At 37.4% G+C, this 27,835-nt stretch overlaps 1 protein-coding gene across 4 annotated transcripts in view; it reads right to left on the minus strand.

Annotated features, from left to right (window-relative positions):
• The window catches only part of LOC106095086 (heparan sulfate 2-O-sulfotransferase pipe-like), a 507,727-nt gene that overhangs the window by 431,217 nt on the left and 48,675 nt on the right, over nucleotides 1–27,835 (minus strand). The window contains exon 1 of one of the 4 annotated variants that reach the window (XM_059363962.1): nucleotides 1,662–1,680. The exons of the other annotated variants lie outside the window; for them this stretch is intronic. The gene's annotated coding sequence lies outside the window, so the exon portion shown is untranslated. Of the gene's footprint in view, nucleotides 1–1,661; nucleotides 1,681–27,835 lie in introns of those variants that run through there. 4 annotated transcript variants of the gene reach the window in all.

Genomic DNA, 27,835 nt, shown 5'->3' on the forward strand with positions numbered 1-27,835 from the left:
TCTTGAGCTTCTAGAGGGCGCAATTCCTATCCGATTTATCTGAAATTTTGCATGACGTATTTTATTTTTACTTTCAACAACTGTGTCAAATAAGGTTCAAATCGGTTCATAACCTGATATAGCTGCCATATAAACCGATCTGGGATCTTGACTTCTTGACCCCTAGAGGTCGCAATTATTATCCGATATGCCTGAAATTTTGTACGATGGATCCTCTCATGACCATTAACAAACGTGTTTATTATGGTCTGAATCGTTCTATAGCCCGATACAGATCCCATATAAATCGTTCTCTCTATTTTACTTCGTGAGCCCCAATGGGCGCAATTCTTATACGAATTGGCTGAAATTTTACACAGGTCTCCAACATATAATTTAATTGTGGTCCGAACCGGACCATATCTTGATATCGTTTTAATAGCAGAGCAACTCTTTTCTTATATCCTTTTTTGCCTAAGAAGAGATGCCGGGAAAAGAACTCGACAAATGCGATCCATGGTGGAGGGTATATAAGATTCGGCCCGGCCGAACTTAGCACGCTTTTACTTGTTTAACCTTACGACAGTGGTTTGAGTGTCATGAAGGTTACCTATAAAAGACTATGGAGGTGGTACGACGATGAAAATCCTATGGGGAAATCAGGATCATGAGAAGACGAGGCTATTACTGAAAGAAAGTAAGAAGGAAGTGAGTATAGCTCTCGGTATCATACATAAACACATTGGACTACCTACGCGCTTACGTGTGCAATCGGTGCGGCAAGTGATAGCAAGTGTAGGGCATGTGGGGAGGATGATGGGACCTTGGAGCATTACCCATGTCATGGCCCGGCCTTAGCGGCTAACAGACACCGGCAGTACGGTGGAGACATAATTCCAGAAATGAACCCTCTTAAGGAGGTGGTATGGAAAACATTAAGGGATTTTGTCAGCCATTATGTGTTTGACAGATAAAAAGGCTAGTTGTGTTTTGGTGAGCTCTTCTCTTTTTTACTATTCGAAAAAATGTATTAAGTCGTATGTAACCAAAAAGCGCATTGCAAAAGAATTTCGAGGATTGGAAAAAACAGAAAAATTGAAAAAAATATCTGAGGGCGTTTACTTTGAAGGGAACAAGATAGTTATTAATGAATAATTAAATATTTTTTGAAAAAAATTTAAATAATAGTTAATGGATAGATAAGTCATTGAACTTAAAATCCAATATATCGGAAAGGATTAACTAGTAAACTTTTGTAATATACATCTTTTTGTATCTGTTTTTTAATATTCGTCATTGACCCGCTTTCGCGTCTAACAGATACCGGCACTTGGGTGGGGACACAATACCGAAGATGAACCAACCTGGGGGCGTGGCATAGAAAGCAACTTAGGATTTTGTAAGTAGCATGGAATTCCAAATATAATTTTTCTTTTTCGAGGTTACTTTTTATTTTTTTAAGCGCACAATAGTAATCGGCTTATTGTGCTTATTGGGCTAGGTGTATGTCTATAGTGGCATGGGGCAGATTAATATCTGCACCCTCTTTCCAACCAAACCTAACCTAATATTCAAAAAACCATTCCAGCCTTGATATTGGCTTTTAAAACTTCATATGTTTATTCCTTTTATTGGTGACTTTGATTCTGTTAAAATTACATTTTATAAATTGATTTTCTTACCATTAAAAGCTTTCGTTTTATTTTGTAAATCTTTGACCATGCATACCTGTTAAAAAAAAGAGTGTATAGAAAATTAATTTTTTTCCTTAACTACAATAACATTGAAGTTATTTTAAAAAAGATCGCAAAGTACTATTTGTTGTATTGGTTAGGTTTTAGTGGCAGTCTAGTTCTTGTACAACATTACACTCAAGAAATTTCATCAATTTTTGCTGCGAACAGCTTAAATTTCTTTAAGTACATCTTCAAGTAGTTTTTCTCATAAATTTTTGAGTTCTTCCTTTAAAATGTTGTTATTGACATGCATATGACAGGAGTACTTCTTCAAATGAAATAATACAAACGTAACCGTATGCGCATAAATTGTGGTCAATTATTCTTACAGTGTGTATAATACAAACATACACACAGACACACTTGAGCATTAAAAGCAATCACTGCTGCTCCTTCATGAAATTGTTATGGAAGTTTGTAGTTTCTATTTGGAAACCATAATCAAAGTACAGAGTCATTTCCTGGTTAATTGCTCATTTACAAAGCGAAATAATTAACACCATAAAAGCTACAACGCAGCTTCATTAAAATTTAAGTTGCCTTTGTACAAATCTCTTTTGAACAATTCATACCCATCGTATGTGTAAAAGTGGAAACATTTCGAATGTACATACTAGACCAAGAATAGAATCTAAAGCCCAAAATTTCTTCAAGTCATTGCAAACAGCTAACAATGCATACAAAACGGCGTTGATGAAACAAGAGGTGAAGTGGAAGGAGAACAGGGGAAATAGAGTGGAAGAATTTCAAAGACTAACACATTTTTAGAAATCAATCCATCAAATTAAATCTTAAGAACAGATGAGGCAAAAATTTCTAAATGTTTACAGATATGGGAATAAATCAGGGATGATAAATGGGATCCGCAAAATATTACCGCAGAGACAGAAAAGTACTGCAGTTATGCTAGGGAAAAATATACGAAATATTAGTTCATACGACATCCGTACTTGCGAGTCTATCAACAAGTAAACCGTCAATTGCCCAGCGGTGGAGTTCATGTGCTTATATGACCTATTTTCAGTCTAGACATTCTAGTAGCCTGCTTAGCACATAGCATCCTTCATTTCCATTTTACATAGGGTGGACCATGAATTCAGGCCTGATCGTTTGTCTCCATAAAAAGGGTCTTCATATAGAAATATTAAACAGACTTATAAATGAGAACCGCTATACAACTAGTGGAAAATTTACTCTTCCAAAGCGTTTATCGAGTTCGAATAAAAGGCATAAAATTTAATTATTAAATTAAAAATACTTAGAATATTAGATAGAACCAAACCATTGGGCGAACAGCGATCGACATGGTGGATTCCAGAACTGGTTGGTTTAAAGAAGGGTTGAAGAAGCACCACACGATTGAGACGTCGACATGGCTAAACTAAAAAAATACAATACAGAACAAATCCTGGGTGCAATTCTGCAGCTCCATGGAGTATATATCTGAGGCCTCCAGGCTAAGGAAGATGTTAGCCTCGATACCTGGGGATACCTACGGTGGAATATATTTAGAAGTCAGTCAATGTATTGACAAAGTCTAGCGAGGGAACTCATCAAGGAATAACTTGGCCCTAGAAGCGGTTGTCACTGATATGCATTCGTCGGAGGCTATCGGGGAAATTGTGTCTGAGCCGAAAATCCTTTGTTTCGATAAATAGTTTCGATTCTTTTATGTATAACCGGTTGAATTACAAGCTGTATCCGATATACTCCGCCAGTATCAGCATGTCGTACATACATGTGGGATGGACGGACACAAAGGTAATTTTTGCTTCGAAAGCAGGAAACCCGTACCACACAGAGGCGCAAGATTTTCGCCCTATTAATCTGTCATCTTTTATGCTGAAGACTCTATGGGGGTTGATCGAAACATATGATAGAGCAAATATACCTGGAGATCGCCTATCTCTGCAACATCATGCATATACACAGAAACTATATATAGAACTATATTTGACTCATTAAATATGGTTTAATTTTTAATTGTATATATATTTTTAGTTGTACGAATATAATTGTTATTTAATACTAAACATTGTGCACTGATCACGATTATATTGTTCCCTTTCCCTCATATCCATTGCTAAAAGGAGTAAGAATGAGTCAAATATATGCCGCGCTTCTATCATATACAGGCACAACGTGGCGTGGGTAGAAAAAAATTATGTAGAAAAGGAGAAAGTCTAGCTTTTTTATTCGCTTTAAAAATAACTGTAAAGTTAAAAACAAAAAATTGTGAACCACGTTACGCCGAAGTGGTGAAAAGCTATAAAATTGGGATGTGAACAAAAAGAATGGACAATTTCCAAATGCTCAAATTGAAGGAAATTTAAGAAAGCAATTGTGTTATTTATAACGTACTAGCTGACCCGGGCCCGCTTCGCTGCGCCTTCTTTTACTTTATATGGAACAAAATTTTTCTTGGAATATTTATTTTCGACAATAAAGAGCTTTTAGTGAAATACCATGCCAAGAAAAGAGTATATCGCTTGACTAACAGTTCAACAATATAAGTGCATTTATCTGAATCCCATATGATCATTATTGGTCCACGAATTTAAGTTTAGATGTAAGGTGTACTTCATTCTTAAAATACCTCATTTCAGCCCGATAATCTCATGATTACTGATTTAGGGGTGTTTTCGGGGGAGAGGTGGTCCCCCAGATACTTGGCCCTGAAAAAATATCAGCATCGTGCTCTTCTCTCAAATACCATTTATTTAAACCCCACATTGCCATTGGCTTAAGATGAGTTTACAGGATGAGGCGTCCCCCAAACACATGGCCCCAAAATAGGTTATCAAATTCGTTTTCTAATCTCAAATACCTTTCATTTGAGCCACATATTGGCATGGTCGAAGCATTTTTTTTTTCCCTTTGGTGGGTGTTTTGGGAAAGGGGTGACGTCCTAAATATATGGTCCTAAATTTGGAATTCGTATTCTACTCCCAAATATCTTTATTTTAACCCCATATGGTCAATAAAAAAAAATGGGTATCAATTCTTGCTTTACCCCCCAGTACCTTTCATTTAAGCTCCACATTGACATGGTCGGTAAATATGCCCGATTTAGGGGTGTTTTGGGGATTGGGGTGGTCCCCCAAACACTAAGCCCGGAAAATATATAAGCAACGTGCTCTATTCTCATATATCTATATATACTTTATTTGAATCCCATATTGCCATTGGCCTCAAAATTGGATATCAAATTCGTTTTCTAATCTCATTTGAACTCCTTATTGCAAAAGTCAGCAAATATGTCCGGTTTGGGGTATTGGCCCTAAACACCATAAATATTTAGCTCCACTCTCTTTAAGACCCAAATTGTCTTGGGGAGCAAATACGTCCTATTGGGGGTTGTTATGGTAGTGGGACGTCCCCTGGACAGTTGGCCCCTAATGTTGATATCAGATACATGAGCCCCATATTTCCATAGTCGGCTATCATGACCGGCTTGGAGGGTGTATTGGGGGATGGGCGGCCACTTAGTGAGTTGGTCTTTGAAATTTATATATCGGATTAGTGTTCTTCTCTAAAGTAACTATTATTTGCGCTTCATATTGCAATAGTCAGCAAATAATTCCTATTTGGGTGGTATTGTGGGGTTGGGGTGACCCCATAAACACTTTTCCCGAATATTAATATCAGATTCGTGCTTTACTCCCAAAAACCTTTCATTTGAGCCCCATTTTGCAATGGTCGTAAATTTGTCCCCTTAAGGAGATGTTTGTGGGGAGAGGCAGCCCCTCAAACACTTGATCCCACATTTGGATATCAGATTCGAATTCTACACTTAAATACCTTTTATTTAAGCCCCATATTCACATGGTCAGTAAATAAGTTCTGTTTGGGGGGTGTTTTGGGGAAGAGGTGGACCCCTAGAAACGTGGTCCCACATTTGGATATCAAATTCGTATTCTACTCGCAAATACTTTTCATTTGAGTTCCATATTGCCATGGTCGGTAAATATGTCCGACTTAGGGGTGTTTTGGGGCTTGGGTTGGTTCCCCTAGCACTTGGTCCGACAATTGGATATCAGATACGTTTTCTTATCCTAAATACTTTTCATTTGAGTACCATATTTTCGTAATTGGTCTAAATATATGTTTGGTAAGTTTTATGGTGGGGAGCACACAAAATTTCGCTTAAATCGCACCACCCATCTCCGAAATCTGGCGTTTCTGAAAATTAGGGTTAGGGGGAGGGTCCGCCCCGCTTTCAGATATCAAAAAATGTACTACGCTTTTTTCACCACGGGGTCATTATGCACCATCTGTGAAAATTTCAAGAAAATCGGTTCAGCCGTTTCTGAGTCTATAAGGAACACACAAACAAACAAACACAAAGTTCATATTATTACACTTAAGAAAATTAGTCTGGTGATATCAGCAAACACTGTTTGCTGATGTAAATTTAAAAACTTTTACTTTTTGAAAGAATCTATACGACATTTTTGAACTTCCTTAAAACAATTGAATCACTTAAAGTTTAAAAATGATTTTAGGAGTTATTTTGTCGGCTGTTATTTAAAATCGTTAAAATATTATCAAATTGTAGAAAATTAGAAAAAAATTTACGCTATATGCACCTAAAATTATTAGATGAGACGTACAAACTGATTATGTATTTATTACATTTTAATGCTGTTGTCAAATTTCTAGCCTCTGAAAACAGAGGTAAATGTTTGCTATTTTAGCAAAAAATGACTACTGTCCCATTTTCAGCAGACTTTTTGCTGTTACAGCAAAAATTTTTGCTGTTTTTACCAACAAATTTCTTTGAGTGTACTATTAGCTTATTACTATATTGACTTGGAAAATGGTGCTGAGTACGAAAGATAGCAATGTGAATCTTGATTTTGTGGTACTGTACTAAAAATGATACGGTTGGTATTAATTAAATTTTTTTATAATACTCTTGACAGACCATGTCTCTCAAAGAGAGGCTAATAATGGAAACATTAATGATTCTTCTTTTTCCGAAGCCTAAAATCGCTGAATAAAAGATTTATTTATATTTTCAAGTTATATATTTCATGTTTTATACTCATTTTGTCCAACGAAATACAAATTAGTCACGTGAAAAATGTCAATATTTTTTTTTATTAATTCAAAAGTTTACCAAATTTTTAACTTCTAAACAACAACTGAGGCATTTGAGTTAATATTTAGTTTGAAAGCAAAAGTTAACTTTATACCATTTGGAAGCAGAAGGTAATATTTGCTGTTATAGCGAAAAATTACTTACTATGCACTAATTGGCTATGACAGAACATTTGTTCCACTAGCCGAACATAGAATAGCGTTCCAAGCACATCGATCTTCTGTGCTCATTTTATAATCTCTGACACCAAGTGTCGAGGTGTCTCCCACCAGTTGATCTTTCCATCGGGCTATCGGTCGTCCCGGTTTGCGTGTACCACCGTGTTTTCTTTCAAAACACTTCTTTGCTGGAGCTTCTTCATCCATTCTGACAACATGACCTAGCCAACGCAGCCGCTGTATTTTGATACGTGTAACTATGCTATCCTCGTCATACAGCTCGTTGTTCATACGACGCCTATATTATCCATTAACACAACCTGGACCATATATTTTAATAAGAATCTTTCTCTCAAATACTCCAAGCACTACCTCATCTGCTTTCACAAGTACCCATGCCTCAGAACCATATGACAACCCGATAGTATCAGACCTGTAATTTTATATGGTGTTGTGGTTAGGTGAACGGCGCTTCAACAGTCCACCTACTGTTCAGTACTCAGCCGGATCCATAGGATGACTTGTTTGTGCATCACCTCCACACTGAGGCAGGGACCATCTGATGCACTGAATTTTATGCTACACCTAACGCCTTTTGACATTGTGGCTAGACAAATTGCTGCAACCACTGTTGTGAGGCTAAGGAATCTCTTTGGTCATGTGGCGCCTGCGAATACTGTACGATATTATCCTTGATTCAATGCCTGATGTACCAGGCCTGAGCCGCTTTTTTATAAAAAGTACTGTGTCACTTTTCCTGAAAGAACCGATGAAACTACGATATCCATGATAATAGAAGTTTCATAGACTTATACGGATAGTTCGAAACAAGTCGACCAGATGGGCTTTGGGGAGTACTCCGAAGAACTAGGACTGGCCATATCGAGAAGGTTACCTGACCACTATAGGGTGTATCAAGCAGAGGTCCTTGATATAAAAGAAGTGGTTAAATGGCTAAGATATATTGTCATAATCTCTGTAGAACATAGTTTGAGTTCAAAAACCGCCATCGACTGTAGCAGATCTCTCAACAAGATGGCTAAACAGTTCAAAATTAACCTGTGCTGGGTGCCAGGCCCCGGAGGTATCACAGAGAATTGTAGAACAGACGAGTTTGCGAGTCTGTGCCGTCATGACAGATCACTGGCCGATCGGTAAATATGCTGACGGACTGAAGGTTGCAAGTAACGACTTCTGCAGAAGCTGTGAGGGCGTCGGGGAAGAAGAGACTTTAGTACATGTGCAATGTGTGCACCCCTCTATTGCAGTCCGAAGGAGTTCCACTTTATCTGATTTAGCGGATGTAAACATTCGCAAGTTGTTTGGCTTTTTAAAGCTATCTGGATGGTTCAACGGTACTAGGAGGCGTCTTCCTTGTCCTCTTCCTGTCGTGTTATAATGTCACATAAACCTAACCTAACCTAATTAAAAAATGTTATTCGTGATGGCGTTGTACATTTGCGAACTATTGTTGGCGAACTCAAACTTCTCAAAGTAAACAAAATGTTAGTTTATCATACTATAAATCGTTATAATACTGGTTTCGTCGTCAAACGCCATTATTGTGGTAAAAAAAGCAACAACCCCTGAATTGGTTCGGCGAGTGAAGGCTCGAATTCAATGAAATCCAAGCCGTAGTAGCAATCAAATATATAAAGATCTGAAAATATCCCGTGAAGGTATGCAACACATATCGAAAAACGAGCTCTAGTTAGAGACTTCGACTTCGCAGGACCTTACACCTAAGCAAAAAGTTTGACTCGAAAGAGCAAAAGAGTTGCTGCACAAACGTATTGAATTTCCGATTATCGTTTCTTCGTCAAGAAAAACTTCCCAATAGAGTAAACTTCCAAATTATAATCGTGTGTGCTTAAACGAGCGCACGTTCGAACATTTGAGCCCAACAATGGCCAAAAGAAGAAATATTCAATCTCAAGGGATGTTTTGAGCGGTTTCGCCGCCGATGGGCATTTAAAAGCTTTTTTGGAGCCATGGCACGAACATAAAATGTCTAACAAGGCATTTTTTCGTTACAAAAAATCAAAAAAAGTTTCAGATGTATGCACGATATTTTCATCATCCCTGATAAACATGTGTACACATATGTATGCCAATGTGTTTTTCTCTTCGTCTTTTCCAACATGTACCACTAAATACCTTCTATGAATAAGTATGGCTTATAAGCAGCAACATTTCACACAAACAAAAGATAAAAGTAAGCCACTAGATTATGATTGGATACTTGGCAAAGTTGATGATGGCTTTCAAGTGGTGTTTGAGTGAAATGAAGCCAAATGAAATTGAAGCCTGAATACTACAAAGGCAGCGTGCATTCGTAGATTCGTTCACTCTCGTTCATACCAATAAATGTACAAACGCATGTAACATACGCAAAATTCATTGACAAAGTGCTTTGGATCAAAGGGAATTCTATGTTGAAGGTATTGAAAAGAATTCTAGAAAAAAAATTTCAAAAATTTACTAAAAATAAGTTAAATAAATACACTTAAATTTTGTGAAACATTGAAATGTTTGAAATTTTCCACAAAAACTCTTGGAAGATATCAAATATTTATACCCTGCATCACTACGGTGGTACAAGGCATTATATCTTGGTGCATTTGTTTGTTACACCCAGAAGTAGGGAGAAAGACCCATTCATTACTATACCGATCGACACAGAATCACTTTTTGAATCGATATAGCTTTGTCCAATTCAATTTGTGTTCAAAGTACAGGTCGCAGTTTTATACGATCGTCTTCAAATCTGGCACAGGCAAAATCCGTTCAGATTTGGATGTAGATCCCATGTATATGTATCGACCGATTTTCTTATCTAGAGTCCCAACAAGCGCATTTATCAACCGATCTTCTCAAAATATTGCACAATGCTTACTTTCACGACTAAAACAAACCGCGCGAATTTTGGACGAAATCGATTCAGATTAAGATATAGCTCCGATATATGTTTGTCCGTTTGGACTAATATTACAATAAAGTAATCATTTATTAACCAAATAAAAAAATGTTCTTGTAATTTCAGGCACTGCTGTTGATTTTCATAAAAATCAATTCAGATTTAGATATAGCTCCCCTATATATGTATCTCCCTATTTTCTCTTTTAGGGCCTTTCCAAACGCATTAATCATCCAATCATTATAAATTTTGCACAACGATTCCTTCTGTGATTCTTGCAATACGCATCGTTATTGGTCAAAATTCTATATCTCAAATTTAAGCAAGTTTTAGCCTGCATGCCCAATGTGGTGTAAGGTATCAAAAGGTCAACTTTGCCTTACTTTAGCCCCCCATTGTGTTAATTGTAATATGTAATATGCATATTGATTGATTTATTGATTGAATACCACTTGACCTGTAAATGCAAATTTGCCCATGAACATTCTATTAAGGAACAGGGGTAAACTTTTCACATATCTAAGAGAGCTGTCCGATTCAAATTTAAGCTTAATAATATGGGGCCTCCTTCTTATAGCCGAGTCCGAACGATCAGTCCAGGCGTTCAGCATCATAGACGGACATGCCATACTCTGCTCTACCTCTTTTTGCAAATTTTGCCGATGAACATTCCACTAAAGAACAGGGGCAAACTTCTCACATATCAATGAGTGCAGTCCGATTCAAGTTTAAGCTCCTTTTTATAGCCGAGTCCGAACGGCGTGTCGTAGTGCGATACTTCTTTCCTCTTTGGAAATAAGTTTTACATGGCATAGTACCTCACAAATGTTTCGCCAGGCTTCGAACCCAGGCGGACATGCTAACCTCTGCGTTACGGAGGCCCTCTCTACTTCTACTCTTATTGAAAAAATTTTCAAAACTTCGAGTACCTAGCTGTTCTTTGGAAAGTGAGAAGGATGGAAAAAACGACTTCGAATGGTATAGCGATAAGAAATATTTTTTCTTTGTGTGGCGTCAAGTCACTATTTCGTTGAGTTCAAACGGCTGTGCCTTCTATAGGAGGAAAGAGAGAGGTGCATTACCTTTTCGTTGGATGTGGGGCAACACATGTTGGTCTTAGAGAACCAGTGTTAGGAAACTTGCGTTCGTCAAATTGCGGCCATTCTTCAGTACTGATGGGGGTTGTCGATGGGGCCTGGCAGCACTCCTTTTTCGGCGCGACGAATGGTACATACAGGCATTTGACCCGGTGCAGCGTTTTTCATGCGAAAATCTTCGCAAGACTAAAGGTATTGGAGACGATTTTAATTTCCAAAAAGAATTGACGTGTTTTATTCTTCAATTCTGCAGTATCCCCTATAGAAGCCGCACCGTTAAGTTCTTGTCGCATTTGGGTATGGTACTATTGATCTGCTCTGCGTACTTTCTGATCGATGATTGGATGATGCCACCTCCTATAGTGTGAGGGACCTTGTACGTTATTGCAAGGTTTAAAATAACAATCTGTGTTCTGCAGTTCATCTTAGAGAATGGGTTATTTATTTATACCAAAGGACCTGACTTGTCCGGCCAGGAGGCCCACAAAAGCAAAGACAAAAAATGGAATAAGGATCTCATGTTACTCCTAATTGATGCCAGGAGGGCGTTTAATGCGGCCAGTGGGAGTGGCGACAGAGAGTTGGTCTATAGACATAAACTGAGGTTCTACAATAAGAATTAAAAAGATTCATAAGGGAGGACTTTGCTAGACTGATCCACTAGTTGTCGATTGTCAAGAACTCCTCGACGTAAAGAAAATTAAAGGCAAAGGATATGTGGGTCATATGCAGAGGCCAGACGGATATTAGACTGATTAGTGTGGCGATACGTTGGTACATTTGTTGGAGACACACTTTCCGTGGTGTGGTCGTGCGGGTCTGGAAGTAGGGGTTTTGGGTCCTGTAGAGGATAATGGTATGGAAGCGCTGGCGATGGACGACAGCGTTCATTGGGCCTATAAGTCTTCTTATTCAGATGGCGTCTACTCTAGGATGTTATATGAGGGTTGATGGTCACTTTGTTTCGAGCGCGTACGAGTATAAGGGACTCCTATGTACCCTTGTCGTGGAGGTTCGTGAAGGTGGTCCTCATACCGAAGATGGGGATGCGGTAATAGAATGCAGCCAAGGACTTGAGGCCGATTAGTCTCTCATCTTTTTTCGTGAAGACGTTGGAGAGGCTTCTGGACTTTAGTATAGGAGGATAGCTAGGAAGTTCATGAAATTCACGCTGGCGGTATTTCTGGATATGGAGGGGAATTTAATAATGTGAATCCAAAGGGGCGGCTTTAAAGAATGAGGATGTGTGGAGCAGCAATACGGGTTGGATAATAAGTATGATTCTGCATAGGGAGATCACGGCCAGTATTGAGGCCGCTGCTTTGAAGGTGAATGGTGGTACGGCAAAGAGCGGAGTTTTTTCCCCTTTGCTATGGATTATTCTGGAACTCTTGCAATACGCATTCTGGAATTCTGTGGAATCTTATTCTTGCCACCAAAAACTTCGTGGATGCTCTATCTGGGGTTTTGAACACCTCTCTTGGAGTTCGGCGTCTTGAGCTACTCGGTGTGGTCTAGGGGTGAATGGCAGAAACACTGAGTTCGTATTTTGAACAAGAAGGGGGAAGGAGCGTGGGGTTAGATTGCCGAGACGGCAAGGAGCTGATAAAGCCGGTTTGGTTCCTTGGGATTATTCTGGATAGTAAATTGAATTAGAGCATTGGGGTCCAAGGTGAAGATGGCCTTCGCAGCTCCCTATTCGTGCCTGGGCCTTGTTGGTAGTAGATGAGTTATCCACCTAGATAGATGCACTGCCTGCACTCGGCGGTGGTGCGACCGGTGCTGACCTATGGTGGCCTCTGATGGAGTTCGAGTCGTATGTGAGGGAAGAGTGGATAAGGTAAATAGAGTAGTTTGTAAGTGGGGATATGGGAACTACTGTTCCTTGACAGTATTGCTGAGAATTCAGACCTATATTTCAACGAAACCGCCAAGAGGACGCTGTTCAATTCGTTTCAACTGGATCAGCTACCGGCCAGACTTACATGGGGACGATTGCAGTATCTTCAAGGTGAAGGTTTTTGCGATCGCTACGATAGCGGAGTTTATGCTGCCAACAAATATTGAAAGGTCAAATGTACGCATATTTCGCGATAGCTAAACGACGCTTACGGCTTTTGTGGGTACGAGCATTATTGTATCTACAGCGATGCACCGTTGCTGAGACTCTCCTGAGCAAATGCACAGGTAACACAAAGTTACGCTATGTTAGATCCCTGGTTACAAATATGTGCCAGGAACGTGAAAGCTGATTTGCTTGCGAAAGAGGTTACAAATCTTCTCACGGCCTCGAGGATGGAAATTCACCAGTCTCAATCACATATCTACTACGAGCGTCGATAACGTTTTAAGAAGCATGATTTTATAGATTGAACTTAACTGCTGGTTGTGAGGATAGGAAACATGTATGGGATGAACGTTCAAATCGTAATATAGATGCCTTGCTATATATGCTTTATCCAAACATAGCCCGATCTTAACCAAACTCGGTACGAATGTCAAAGAGCCTAACGACAAGTCATTGCGATAGATTGCATAGATATCGGATAATTAGTGCCAACGGGCCTAAGTCCTTAAATCGGGAGATCAGTATATATGACAGCTATATCAACATATCCACACTGGAGGCCACGGTAGCGCAGAGATTATCATGCCACCGCCTATCAAGCTGAACGCCAGGGTGCGAATACCGATGAGAACATCAGAAATAATTTTAAACGTTAGTTATCGCCTCCTAATGCTGGCGACATTTGTTAAGGTTCTATGCAATATAAAAAAAATCTCTCCAAAGAGGTGTCGTTATCTGCGGTACAGATAATAAATGTGGCTTTAATGGGCCTAAGATCTCAAACCGGCAGATTGGTCTATTGTCCAAATTTTAAGCTCAATATCTCTTTTTCTGAAGACTATAGCGTGATTTCAACATACTTTGTGTTCAGTTTTACCTTTATGGTATGGGAATGGATATGTAGACAATTCTTCTCTACCGGTTCCATGTAGAATATTTCGTATAACGAATAATTTATTTATTTATTGTATGGCAGCATTTTTTATTCTTTCCGTTTTCATACTCATCACTAAGGGATAGGGGTATATTCATTTTGTGATTCCGTTTGCAACACACAGAAATATCCATTTCCGAAATATCAAAGAATATACATATTTCGGAAATGGATATTTCTGTGTGTTGCAAACGGAATGACAAAATGAATATACCCCTATCCCTTAGTGATGAGTATGAAAACGGAAAGAGTAAAAAATGCTGTCATACAATAGATAAATAAATTATTCGTTAGAAGAAATATTCTACATGAACCCGGTAGAGGAGAATTGTCTACTTATCCATTCCCATACCATAAAGATAAAACTGAACACAAAGTACGAGAACATACCATTTAGGTAAATTTATGATATAAACCTTTTTTCTCACGTTGGTTTTCTCGATTACTATCGCAGACCAAACTGTTGAATGTGGGACATATGTTAAAGAGAGCTTGAATAGAAATAATCAGAATAAAGAAAGCTTGGGGTTGGTTAAATTATTAGATTATTTAATTCGATAAAAATAGAAATAATGAATTTGGTTAGGTATAAATATCATCATGACTTCTACGAAAGCTACTCACTTCTTTTTCTCTTTTTTAGACATTGTAAAATGAGAAGTACAATTTAAGTAACTTTCTCATGGTATTTTGCTTACAAGAGATTTGTCGTTCTACTTGGATAGGTGGACTCATGCTTGATTTGATATACAATTTAATCGAAGGAGTACGTGGCGGGTTAAATGGTAAGATTCCTCATAGTATTTATGGACCTATCTGAGGTTGTTGGGAAATATCGGCGTCGTATGAAGCACAAGTTGTATGACGACTTTGGCATAGTCAAACATATCAAAGTACAATCTGAGGCTAGATCATGTTGTCAATATTAACGAAGAAGCCCCAGCTTAAAGTCATTTGATAATGAACTTGATCGTGAACGTAAAAAAGCGAAGACTAAATCTCCAATGAAAAAACCAAGTGCAGAAATACATCTCGCAACTAGATGTCAGAAAATTGAGAAGGATAGCCGAAGATCGAAATGCTTAGAAATGTATACTTAACAAATAATGATTTATTACAAAATGTTGTTATTTTTAGATGTGATAATATGTTATGTTCGGAAAATCTTGTCGATGAGGTTCAGTTTTGGAGGGTCTCCATTGGCCACTCAGTTTCGGACCATCGCTACATTAGGTTGAGAACAACACTGCAAGCGCAGAATTCGATGCGTCTCCGATATAAGTGGAAAGCCAACTAATATAAAATTCGGAAGACTGCTGAGATGAAGATTTGTGCAAGAAACTTTGGATTGTCCAAGCATAATGGACAATTGACGGCAATGTCAGACATTGACGGCAATGTCAACAGGATTACGACTGCAATAGTGGGGTCTTTCAAAGATAGTTGTCCTCTTTGAGAAAGGAAATCAGCCCAAGAAATACCCTGAATGACCGGAGAGATTCGGAAATCCGCAGACTTTATAACAGAGCACACCGTAAAAGAGCAGCAGTTTATTGGGTTGGCAGTTGCGGCAGTTTATTGGAAAAAACGTGCCTCCTGCAAGCTTTTCTGCAAACAGGTCGATACCGCTAATGAAGCCGCGAAGATGAAAAAGTTTCTCTCAAAAAACCATGTCTAAACTGAGACGTTAGTATACGACATGCGAGTGAGAGTAGAAATATTTAAGTCACCCGGACGTGATGGAATATTTCTGGCGTTACTACAGATGGAGGTCGACTATTTGGCGTCCCATCTGGCTGCTATTTTCACATGCATAGGACTTGCATATTCTCCGAAAGCCTGGCAAGAGGAATATTAAGTAGACTTATGTGTCAGTCTGCCATCATATTCACTTAGACGTTTTCGTCCATTGTGATGCCACAGGAACATATACCATACATATTCCAGGTAAACTGGGATCTGTGGATATGCCCCACAAAGGAGGGTTTGGAACATTGCAAAATGATGTGCCCTAATAAAGACTTGAAGAAGTCTACCGCTTTGCAGTCGCTGGCTAAAACAGACATCGCAGTCATTGCGTCGGTCATGACCAATTTTCCTAACCCGAAAAAATGTTCCTACCAAATCTTAAGAAAAATCCTACCAAGTCCGACCAAAACCTACCAAATATTCTACAAGCCAAGAATACGGTATATTTTTTATACCCGCCACCGAAATGTTGATCCCTTTTTCCACACAATACATTTTCTACCTTACAATGTATATAAATCATCTGTTTGTTGAAATTACTCTACAGCTTGAAGTTGAAGAAAGATGTCCTATATTTTGATATAGCACTCTTTCCTGATAAGAAAACTTGAGTTTATAAAAGTAGTTTTTTTCTACGATTTTAATGAACAACTCTGCCGAGTTTGAAAGAAGCGATCTCCCGGCTCAAGGGTTTGAGCCAGATATTTGGACCCTCGATATTCATGGTTTTATTCGGCACTCTTAACGAATACACAGAAACGACAAGAAGTTAAATAACCTTAAGTCATCCCCGGCGATTTTTTTAGTAATTAACTTGGTATTTAGGTGTTTGAAAACCTAGCAAAGATTTAGATCAGCCTACCAACCGGGAAAACATGCTGACAGACTGAAGGTTGCAAGTAACGACTTCTACAGAAGCTGTGAGGACGTCGAGGAAGAAGAAACTATAGAACATCAGCGGTATGTGTCCCGCACTGGCTGCCAGAAGGAGTTCCACTTTAGGTTCTTATTTCTTTGAAGACTTATCTGATTTAGCGGTTTGTGAAAGCGATCTGGATGGTTCAAGACTGCCACTTTAACTTAACCTAACTTAAACTATAGGGGTGGGAGGAGGACCTCGCAAACTAGGATACTGTAGACTATTATAAATATATAGCCCACATATATAGAGATTCAGTATGACCAGGTCATACCACCGCTATATAAATGAGGCGACGATAGAAAACCTGAATGTGATGAAAGAGGATTCATATTGGTTAACTGCTACCATCCTCACATTCTTCGATTGACGGGACACTTATAGTGTCATTTGAAAGTTAATGCTAAAGGGATGTATCAAATCTAGAGGACTAAGTGGGCCTGGGGGTCTACTTTATGGACTCAGGGACTGAGATATGTTTCCGGCTGTCTGCCTTAATGTCATCACAGAATGCGTGAGGTTGTATGGTGTTAACGTAAGGATGACAAGAATGAACTTCTTTACGGACATGAAAGAGCAGAGCACAATTTTCCCAACAACCTCCGACGACTGCATATCAGCGACAACCTCTTCTGGCGCCACGTAGTTCGTTGGAGATTCCATGGGAAATGTGTATCAACGGGTAGTTACAGTGTTTCCTCACTATATTGTCCATACATTCTCAGGCCACTGAAGGTATCCTATCTTTTCGAGTATGAACTACTGAATCTTTTCAGCTCTTCCTTGTTTTTCTTAGCTCAGCCTTAAAGACATCTCAGTCGAGTAGTGCCTTGCGGCCTTTTCTCTGTTGAAGAATTTTCTGCAGCTGTTTGCCTTGTGGTTTGGCTCAAGGACATGCAGAATATGTGTCGAAATATTTTCCAATACGCCTTTCTTCTTTTTAGCCGAGAGACACTTGTAGTATTTTTTCCAAGGCTGAAGATAATATAAAGATGATCACAGAAGCTGTGGTCCAACACTTTCCATTCACATATCCTTCCGCAGATATTCTCTGATACAAAGGTACCTTGAACTATATTGCCCTTAATGTTCTTTTACTGATGATTTGATCCATCGATCCAAGATTTAAAAAGCAAAATTTTAAATCTTTAATTATGAAAAATTTTTGACTTTGGTTTATCAACCTTAGGTGACTGAGATATAATATGGGAGGATTGATTACACTTATACCAACATCGGCAACAATCTAATTTAATTTCATCCATGGCAATACAAAGTTTGATGACAAAAAATAGTAGATGCCTTTGTTAAGAACTTTGTCATAAAAATGAGACCGTGAAGAATTTCCAACTTAAATAACCATAAATTATTACGAAATAAAAGTCAAGCTTTTATTAGGAACAAAAACAAAGGAAATAATGGCAGATGTCTATAGAATGTCATATTTGAAATATTGATTGATATGTCCCTTGGTCATCATAAATCAATGATGTCCTTGACAGAATTCTTGTTCCCTTTCGCCCCATTTAACTGTCGTGCAACAAAGATAGAAGTCTGCAGTCAAGGCGGCAAGCATACGGTTAACAAAGAATCTTAAACCCATTGATGATAATGACAAAGATTCCCCTAAAATTTAACAAAGATTTAAAAAATGATTTAAATACGTGCCAAGGTAAGGTCTACTCTGTTAACCAAATAAATCAACTACAACGAAAACAAAACTGGATAGCATTGTTTGAAAAGGAAAAGTCAAGACAAATGCCCAAGTACGAGTATGTTGTGCTATGGACGACGACAACAACAAAGCAGCCGTCTACACTAAAGCCATTATATTTTGACTGATTGTTTAAAAATCTGGAGCAGCACGTACAGCAGCAAAAGGCAAGAATTCCAAACATAAAAAGATACTAAAGAGACATGAGAAAAAAGAACACATACACCAAAAAAATAAAAACACATCGAATAGAAAAAGTATGAGGCAACAAATAGAACCTATTTGTGTTCTAGACTTATAAATCTTTAATAATTCCCAGCATGGTGGCTACCTTATACATATAAAACTGCTCGAACATAAAACATAGAACCATTGCAGCAATTGTGAGTTCGAGTTTCAAATGAGACATCATTGAAAAATGAAGCATTCGCCAAACATAGATTGACATAGTGAGACAAACTAAATGATGTGGCTCAAAGATACTTGGAAATATGGAAAAAGCTAAGCCAAAGTAATTTTTTCAGTACATGTACTGATTTGGCAAAACTTCAGTAACAACGCCAATGCGGCTCAAATTAGTGTGTGCAGAGTCGCCATGCAGATTGTCTTGAAATTTTCAATATTATGAAATTTACATTTAACCAGAAACAAAAAAAACAAGTAAAAGCGTGCTAAGTTCTGCCGGGCCAAATCTTATATACCCTCCACCATGGAACGCATTTTTCGAGTTCTTTTCCCGACATTTCTTCTTAGGCAAAAAAGGATATAAGAAAAGATTTGCTCTGCTATTAGAGCGATATTAAGATATGGTCCGCTTTGGACCACAACCTGTGTAAAATGTCAGCCAGTTCGAATAGGAATTGCGCCCTTGGGGATTTATATGGGAGCTTTATCGGGCTATAGACCGATTCAGATCATAATAAACACATATGTTGATAGCCATAAGAGGATCCGTCGTACAAAATTTCAGGCAAATCGGATAATAATTGCGACCTCTAGAAGCTCAAGAAGTCAGGATCCCAGATCGATTTATATGGCAGCTTTATCAGATTATGAACCGATTTGAATCATCCTTGACACAGTTGTTGGATATCATAACAAAACACGTCGTGCAAAATTTCATTCCAATCGGATAAGAATTGCGCACTCTAGAGGCTCAAGAAGTCAAGACCCAAGATCGGTTTATATGGCAGATATATCAAAACATGGACCGATATGACCCATTTACAATACCAACCGACCTACACTAATAAGAAGTATTTGCGTAAAATTTCAAGCGGCTAGCTTTACTCCTTCGGAAGTTAGCGTGCTTTCGACAGACAGACGGACGGACATGGCTAGATCGACATAAAATGTCGCGACGATCAAGAATATATATACTTTATGGAGTCCCAGACGAATATTTCGAGTAGTTACAAACAGAATGACGAAATTAGTATACCCCCCATCCTATGGTGGAGGGTATTAAAAAAGGTTTATTAGAATTATATTCCATCGTAGACACAGATGATGCAGAGTTCAGTGCGCCCAAAAGTTCAATCGGGAGATTGGCCTATGAGAAATCTTTGTTCTGCCCACTCAAGATTTTACCTTGTACAAAATTTAGGTAAAATATCTCTATTTTTAAAGACTTGAGAACGACGGACGGACAGACACACGAACATCGCTGTATCATTTTAGAATTTTACCTAGATCAAAACGAATATGGCCAAAATCATAGTCTTGGCTATGCTAGGTTAAAGTGGAAATCTATTTTCTAAACAAACTCGCTAAGACAATTTTAATCCATTGTGATACCACAGTAATGACACACCAGGCCTATGGAGAAATCGAACCCACGATCCTCGCTCTAGTAACCCGAGCACGCTACACACTCGACTTCCGGGGTGAATGCAAACTGGACCCATTTCCTAAGCTATCCTAATATTGTTCAATGATGCGAATGTGTGAAGACACATTCTCCTTTAAATTAAGCACAAATATTTCTCTAAAGTATATTATTTATTTTTTGGGAAAGGGTGCTGCTTCCCTAATTATTTCATAATTTACAATTTACCAGATATACACCAAATGAATAAAGTCGTACCTGGAAAGACAGAGGGAAAACAATAATTAAAAATATTTTAGAATAAGAGAAAAGTAAAATCTCTTTAGGTTGGGCGTAGTCTTACATAATTTATAATTCGCGTTGAGTAAGTTCCGTAGATCGATTAAAGAATTACGATTGCAATAAAATCGGACGAACATATATAAGGATAATATAGATTAATCTGAACCGATTTCAGCCTAAATTAGTGAACACAATAAAAACATTCTGTCATAATTTTAACGATTTGAACTAAATATGACGAAATATCCATTTCCGACCCTAAAAGGTATATATATTCTTGATCGTCGTAAAAATCTAATACGATATAGCCATGTCCGTTCGTACGTCTGAATGTTGAAATCATGCTACACTCTTTAAAAATTAAGATATTGAGCTGAAATTTTGCACAGGTTCTTTTCGAAGATGGACTACATCGGACTATAACTTTATATAGCCCCCATATAGACAAATCTGCCGATGTAAGGTCTTGGGCCCCTAAAAAGCGTATTTATTGCCCGATTTCACAATTCATGAAATTTGCGACAGTGAATTGCATTAGGCCCTTCTACGTCTTTTTTAAATATGGCCCAGATCGGTCTAGATTTGTATATACCTGCCATATAGTTCGATCTCTCTATTTAGGGCCTTGGGCCCATAAAATGGTCATTTATTACCCGATTTCGCTGAAATTTTAGACAGTGGGTTCTGTTTGTTCTCTAGATATCCTTACGAAGACCACTCAGATCGGTCCAGATTTGGATACAGTTACCATATAATTAATTATAAAGTAAAAATTAAGTGATATATTTTAATTTTAACAATTTGAAGACAGCAAATAAAATTACATAGATCAAACTAATAAAAGAAAAAAAAACAACGTTTATAAATTGTATGAAATAACTAATTAGCAAATTTTAAGTAAATATGCATTTTTTGCCTTTTAACGATGTGTACCAACGAACAAAGAAACGAAACAAATAAATTAGCTCAAAATTATGTTAAACTTATATAACAAAACTAATCTGAATTAATTATATATACAAAATTTATTAAAGTTGATAAGAAAATGTTAAGCTGATTAGAATTGTTCATAAATTGTTTAGAAATAGATTGAATATGTTGAAAAGCTTAAAAATGATTAATAATCGAAGATTTAAACTTTTTTTCGTCACTTATAGTTTGGATATTATTGGGAAAAATATTCCACAGGCGTATTGCACTGATAAAAATTATTGCTCTGATATGCGACATTGGTTTGGTATTTGAATCACTTGCTTGCCTCTACTAGTCTTAACGAAGTATAGCAGACAAATAAGACGGTCTATTTTTGTATATATTTTGTGTAGTGCAGGAGCGAACGTATTTTAAGGTATGCATCGAATGTGACACCATATAACTGTCTGGCAAAGTCCAAAATCCGATCTCTCCTGCGCAAACCACAAACATATCTAGCAACATCATTAAATGCAACTCGTAATTTTCTTTTAAAAACAGTATCACAATTCTAAAAAATTTCACAAGAATATAAAAGCTTTGGCAGGATGTATGTTTTTGCCATGAGCATTCTGCTTTCTATGGGAGTATTCGAACGACTCATATATAAGGTCCTTAAAAAACCCTACGTTTTGCCAAATGTCGAGTTAAATTGATTAGCCCATGATAATTTATCATCAAAAACTATGCCAAGATAACTCGCTGAGGTCACAATTTCGATTGCAGAACCATTAATTGCAATGTTAAGATTTAGCGGTAATATTGAGCGATTTCTGGAAATGGGTATGCGTTTTGATTTCGAGGGATTCAATAGTTCATTCACATTCGCCCACGCAATAATTCTGTCAAGGTCGTTATTCAGACGAACTATCATCGTCGTTTATATTTATCCGATTGCGCTGAAATTATTTTATTATCCGATTGCGCTCAAGTTTGACACAATGACTTATGTTAGGCTTTTCGACATCCATGCCCTATATGGTTCAGATCGGTCTTAATTTGGATACAGCTGCCAAAAAGACCAGTATTGAACCAAAACTAATCAGTGACTTGTATTTACGGAATCCAATCAATATCCGTGCCGATTTTTGGCCAATTGGGACCATAGCTCGATATAGTTGCTATGGGTGCATAAATAATGCATTTTTCACCGGATAATGATGAAAGGTAGACATATATACCTGAGGTGGTATGTATCCAAAGTGCGGCGCGGCCGAACTTATAATCATAAATTTTGCTCAAGTTTCTTTTTTTGGTCCAAGGAAGAACGAAATTGATTTTGATCGGATTTAAATATAGCTCCCATAAACCTTACATCCGATATGGCCTTCAAAGGCCGTAGTCGCCACAATTTTGCTCCGATTTTTTAACAATTTTATATGACATGTTTATTGACGTCCCAATACTTGTTTATAAAAATCAGTTCAGATTTAGATATAGCTCCCATATATATCTTTCATCCAATATGGTTCTTTAAGGCTGTAGTAGCCACAATGTTGGTCCGATCTTTACAAAACCCTTTTTCCGAATGGAAAAATTCTCAAAATCTTTCTGCAACTGTGAAATATTTTCAAATTTTTTTATACTGGATCCATAAACTGACCTTTCGACGGTTAATATGGCTTTCGATATACTCTTGTAGAATTTTTGGTTGTTTTTCCCCTTATAGTACTATGGTCATTATTTTTCATACCGACTTTACGCGGCGCTTTTCGTACTAGGTTCCAAGATATTATTGGAATCATATTTTGTAAATTTATTTAAAAAACATAAAAAATATTAAATCTTCACAACAAAAGCGTCCCAAGTTCGGTCGGGCCGAATCTTGGAAACTCACCACCATGGATTCTGCTAAAAATTTACTCAAAATAAATTTAGTTGAAGGGCATAATTTTATTCTACATATCAAACTTCTGCTAAACCAGCAAAAATTAAGCTTTTAGGAACCGAATAAGGTTGATCTAGAGACTGGTTTATATGGAAGCTATATCAGATTATAGACTGATTTCGACCGTAACTCGTACAATTGTTGAAAGTCGTAACAGAAAACCGCATGCAAAATTTCATCTAAATCGAATAGACCGATATGGATCGTACATGGCACAGTTGTTGGAAGTCATAACAAAACACTTCATGCTCAATTTCAGCCAAATAGGTCAAAAACTGCGGCTTCCAGGGGTTAAAGATGTCAAATCGGGAGATCGGTTAATATGGGAGCTATATAAGGTTATAAACCGAAAATTTCAGCCATATCGGACAAAAATTGCGACTTCCAGGGGCTCAAGAAGTCAAATCGGGAGATCGATTTATATGGGAGCTATTTCAGGTTATAGGACAGTTTAGACCGTACTTTGCACAGTTGTTTACTTATTTCATCTACCGAGCTATGCTCTTACAGATTACATTTATTAATTACAATATACTGGAATTATAAATAACAACATTGCCAAAAACTATATAAATTTACATAGTTAGTTATTGTCATTATCAAGCAAAATTCTAAGCACTCTCTTGAAAATGTGTCGTACTATATGATAGTCTATTTGGTTTGCAATGGAGTTAAATTAGCAGAGGCATTGCGTTAAGGGTTCATTCATCCCGTAATTGGTTCTATGGAAAGGAACGCCAAACAAATGATGTTCTCTAACAATCGATTAAGAGCATTGAATGGCAAGAGAGACAACAAATCTGACCAGTCAATGTTAGTGTTAATGAAATCTTTCATAAAAACAAAACCTTGGAGATTCCCTCTAAGTTGTAGCTGCTGAATGCCAAGAATTCGGCATCGTTCTATATAGGATGGCATACTATCCCATGCATAATACATTCTGAAAGCAAATCTTGTAAAACGTTTTTGAACTTTCTCTACTCTATTTATTCATTCGTTGTAAAATTGATCCCAAATAATACACAGGTACTCAATATGAGGCCTAACCAAGCTCTCATAAAGGGGTTTCAGTGTATTACTGGAGAACTGCTTTGAATTTCCTTTCAAAAATCCTAATTGAGAATTAGATTTTGAGACAATATACTCAATATGATGGTTAAATGATAAATAGTATGGAATCAAAAAATATTCAAATATCTTTAACTGGGTTAATCCGTAAAAAATTCTAACCAATGTGGTCCGTATAACTGCATAATATTGCTAAATGCTTACGAGAAATATAAAGATAAATGTCATTAATGAATAATAAAAATAATAATGGACCCAGATGGCTACCTTGAGGAACGCCAGCTACAACATCGATGGGATCTGACACACATTCGCAAACTTTAACAAAAAGAACCCTCTGAGAAATGTGTGATGATATCCATAACAACAGATTTGAATGAATACCTAACTTCTCAAGTTTAGCAATTAACATATTATTCGACAATTTATCAAATGCCTTGCTAAAATCTGTGTAGAGTACGTCTACTTGTTTTCCTTTCTCCAAGGAATTAGAACAAAAGTGAGTGAAAAGAGCCAAATTCGAACAAGAAGACCTACAGTGATAAAACCCATGTTGACCGGGAGAACTATACAGTTTCGGAATATCCAGGAAAGACTTGTCCGGAAGTTTCGGTATTGTAGATAGCTTAATTATCAACAATAGATAGCGTAATTACCAACAACATCTCTGCGGACGGATTTAAAAATTGATGAAATAAAAGCCATATTCTTATCATCCAGGATAAGACCTTGAGAAAGTGAGTTGTTAAATATTATTCTAAGAGCAACATGTAAAGAACTTGTGCAGTTACGAAGGAATAGAGGGGGCAATAGTTCAAAGCCCGCACACTTATTAACATCTATCTCACGAATTACTTTAAGCACTTCAGAGTTGTCTAGTTGGATATTCCCGATGTCGAGAAACTCATTTACAGAAGATGGAAATTGAGAAGAAAATTCCAAGCTTACCGAAGTGTTGTAAACGGAAGAAAAAAAAGGAGGCAAACAAATTTGAGACACCCTTTTCACCAATCGCCTCTCTATCATGAAAATATAGAATTTGTATAAACAGTCCTACTCTCGCCTACGACGTACAAAGGATTCTTTATCTGTGAATCAACCTTGAATCTTTACATACTCTATGAGCTTTGTTTCTTAAGTTCTTTAAATGCTGCAATCGGCTATTAAACCAAGGCAAAAACTTCATATCTATGCTTGTTCTTTTGGACTATAGAAAGTCGTTTGACACAGTAAATCATGATATTTTATGTTCAAAACTCAAAAAGCTACTTTATTTCTCAGATACAGCTTCCAATTTAATTGCATCTTATTTGTCAAATCGTTCTCTTCCATTGCCTGCATAACTGCATAAATTAATTTATACTTAAGATCCTCCATATTTATACAAACTGTTACAGTCTGCAAGATCCCATAGAGGAAAAAACTAATTTTACCCAGATTTAGAAAATTTTCTTCAAAACGACACGTCTTTGGAACACGCTCCCCAATATTATTCAATTGTTAAGCCATTCTTCCGCCTTTACAACTGAAATTTTTAAATTATTTATTTTAAGTTAGCTCTTACTAAAATTATTCCACTAGTATTGTTTGTATTCACTGTGTGTCGCTTTTAATTCTAGTAAGTCAATTATAAGATATATTATCTTGTACAAGTAATGTCAATAAATAACAATTAAAAGCGTGCTAAGTTCGGCCGGGCCAAATCTTATATACCCTCCACCATGGAGCGCATTTGTCGAGTTCTTTTCCCGACATCTCTTCTTAGGCAAAAAGTGATATAAGAAAAGATTTGCTCTGCTATTAGAGCGATATAAAGATATGATCCGGTTTAGACCACAATTAAATTATATGTTGGAGACCTGTGTAGAATGTCAGCCAATTCGAGTAAGAATTGCGCCCTTTGGGGGCTCAAGAAGTAAAATAGAGAGATCGATTTATATGGGAGCTGTATCGGGCTATAAACAGATTCAGACCATAATAAACACGTATATTGATGGTCAAGAGAGGATCCATCGTACAAAATTTCAGGCAAATCGGATAATAATTGCGACTTCTAGAGGCTCAAGAAGTCAAGATCCCAGATCGGTTTATATGGCAGCTATATAAAAACATGGACCGCTTTGAACCATACTTGGCACAGTTGTTGGATATCATAACAAAACACGTCGTGCAAAATTTTATGCCAATCGGATAATAATTGCGCCCTCTAGAGGCTCAAGAAGTCAAGACCAAAGATCGGTTTATATGGCAGCTATATCAGATTATGGACCGATTTGAACCATACTTGTCACAGTTGTTGGATATCATAACAAAACACGTCGTGCAAAATTTCATGCCAATCAGATAAGAATTGCACACTCTAGAGGCTCAAGAAGTCAAGACCCAAGATCGGTTTATATAGCAGCTATATCAAAACATGGACCGATATGGCCCATTTACAATAGCAACCGACCTTCACCAATAAGAAGTATTTGTACAAAATTTTAAGCGGCTAGCTTTACGCATTCGATCGTTTTCATGATTACGGCGGACGGACGGACATGGCTAGATCGACGATCGAGACGATAAAGAATATATGTACTTTATGGGGTCTTAGACGAATATTTCGAGGTGTTCCAAACGGAATGACTAGATCAGTATACCCCTAACCTATGGTGGTGGGTATAAAAAGGAATAAAATTCTATGAAAAGTTGTCTATGTTAAAATCACATTTGGTACAGTTTTGGAATACATCCTGATAACAAAAAATACATTTCTTCTACATCTTTGGCAACAAACATTTCCAAAATCCTTCTGAAGGTGCTGGTCTGTCCGGGTAATCAGTTTTATAGTAAGGGGTGGGCTATTCAATTTTTTTGTTAGTAATTTCAGCGAATTTGCATTAGGGCCATTTTCTCGCAGAAAAAAATAGAGTTAGTGATAATTAACCGGTACATTAATTTATCGAGGGCATAAACCACCTGTAAACAAATTTGTTTTTCTCGTACACTTTTAAGGCAAATGAAACAGAGGGGCAACATAACAAGTAATTTAGAAAATATAGCAATTAGCAATAAGTGGGTTCGCGCACTCAAAAATTTGTACAAACTTGCAAAAAATTTTACTGAAAGTCTTCCGATTGCCAGTAAGAGGGAGCATGGGAGCAAACGACATTTTGAGAGTCTTGTACAGGTTGCAAATTTCTGTTGGAGGTTTTTTCGTCAGCAGAAATTTCTTACTATCCTGCAAATTTTTATTGGCAAATTGTTACCAGAGAAGTTGGCGAACTAATAATACTACGAAGCAATCTCTTGACAAAAAACTTATAATTTTATATCTGTTAATTTATAGTATCTATAAAACACTCACCGATACTCATCTGCTGGTTAAGGTTTATCGATGGGATAAGCTATAAGCATATATTCAGAAAACCGAATTCCAT

Source organism: Stomoxys calcitrans, chromosome 1, assembly GCF_963082655.1.
Source record: "Stomoxys calcitrans chromosome 1, idStoCalc2.1, whole genome shotgun sequence".
Lineage (NCBI taxonomy): Eukaryota > Metazoa > Arthropoda > Insecta > Diptera > Muscidae > Stomoxys > Stomoxys calcitrans.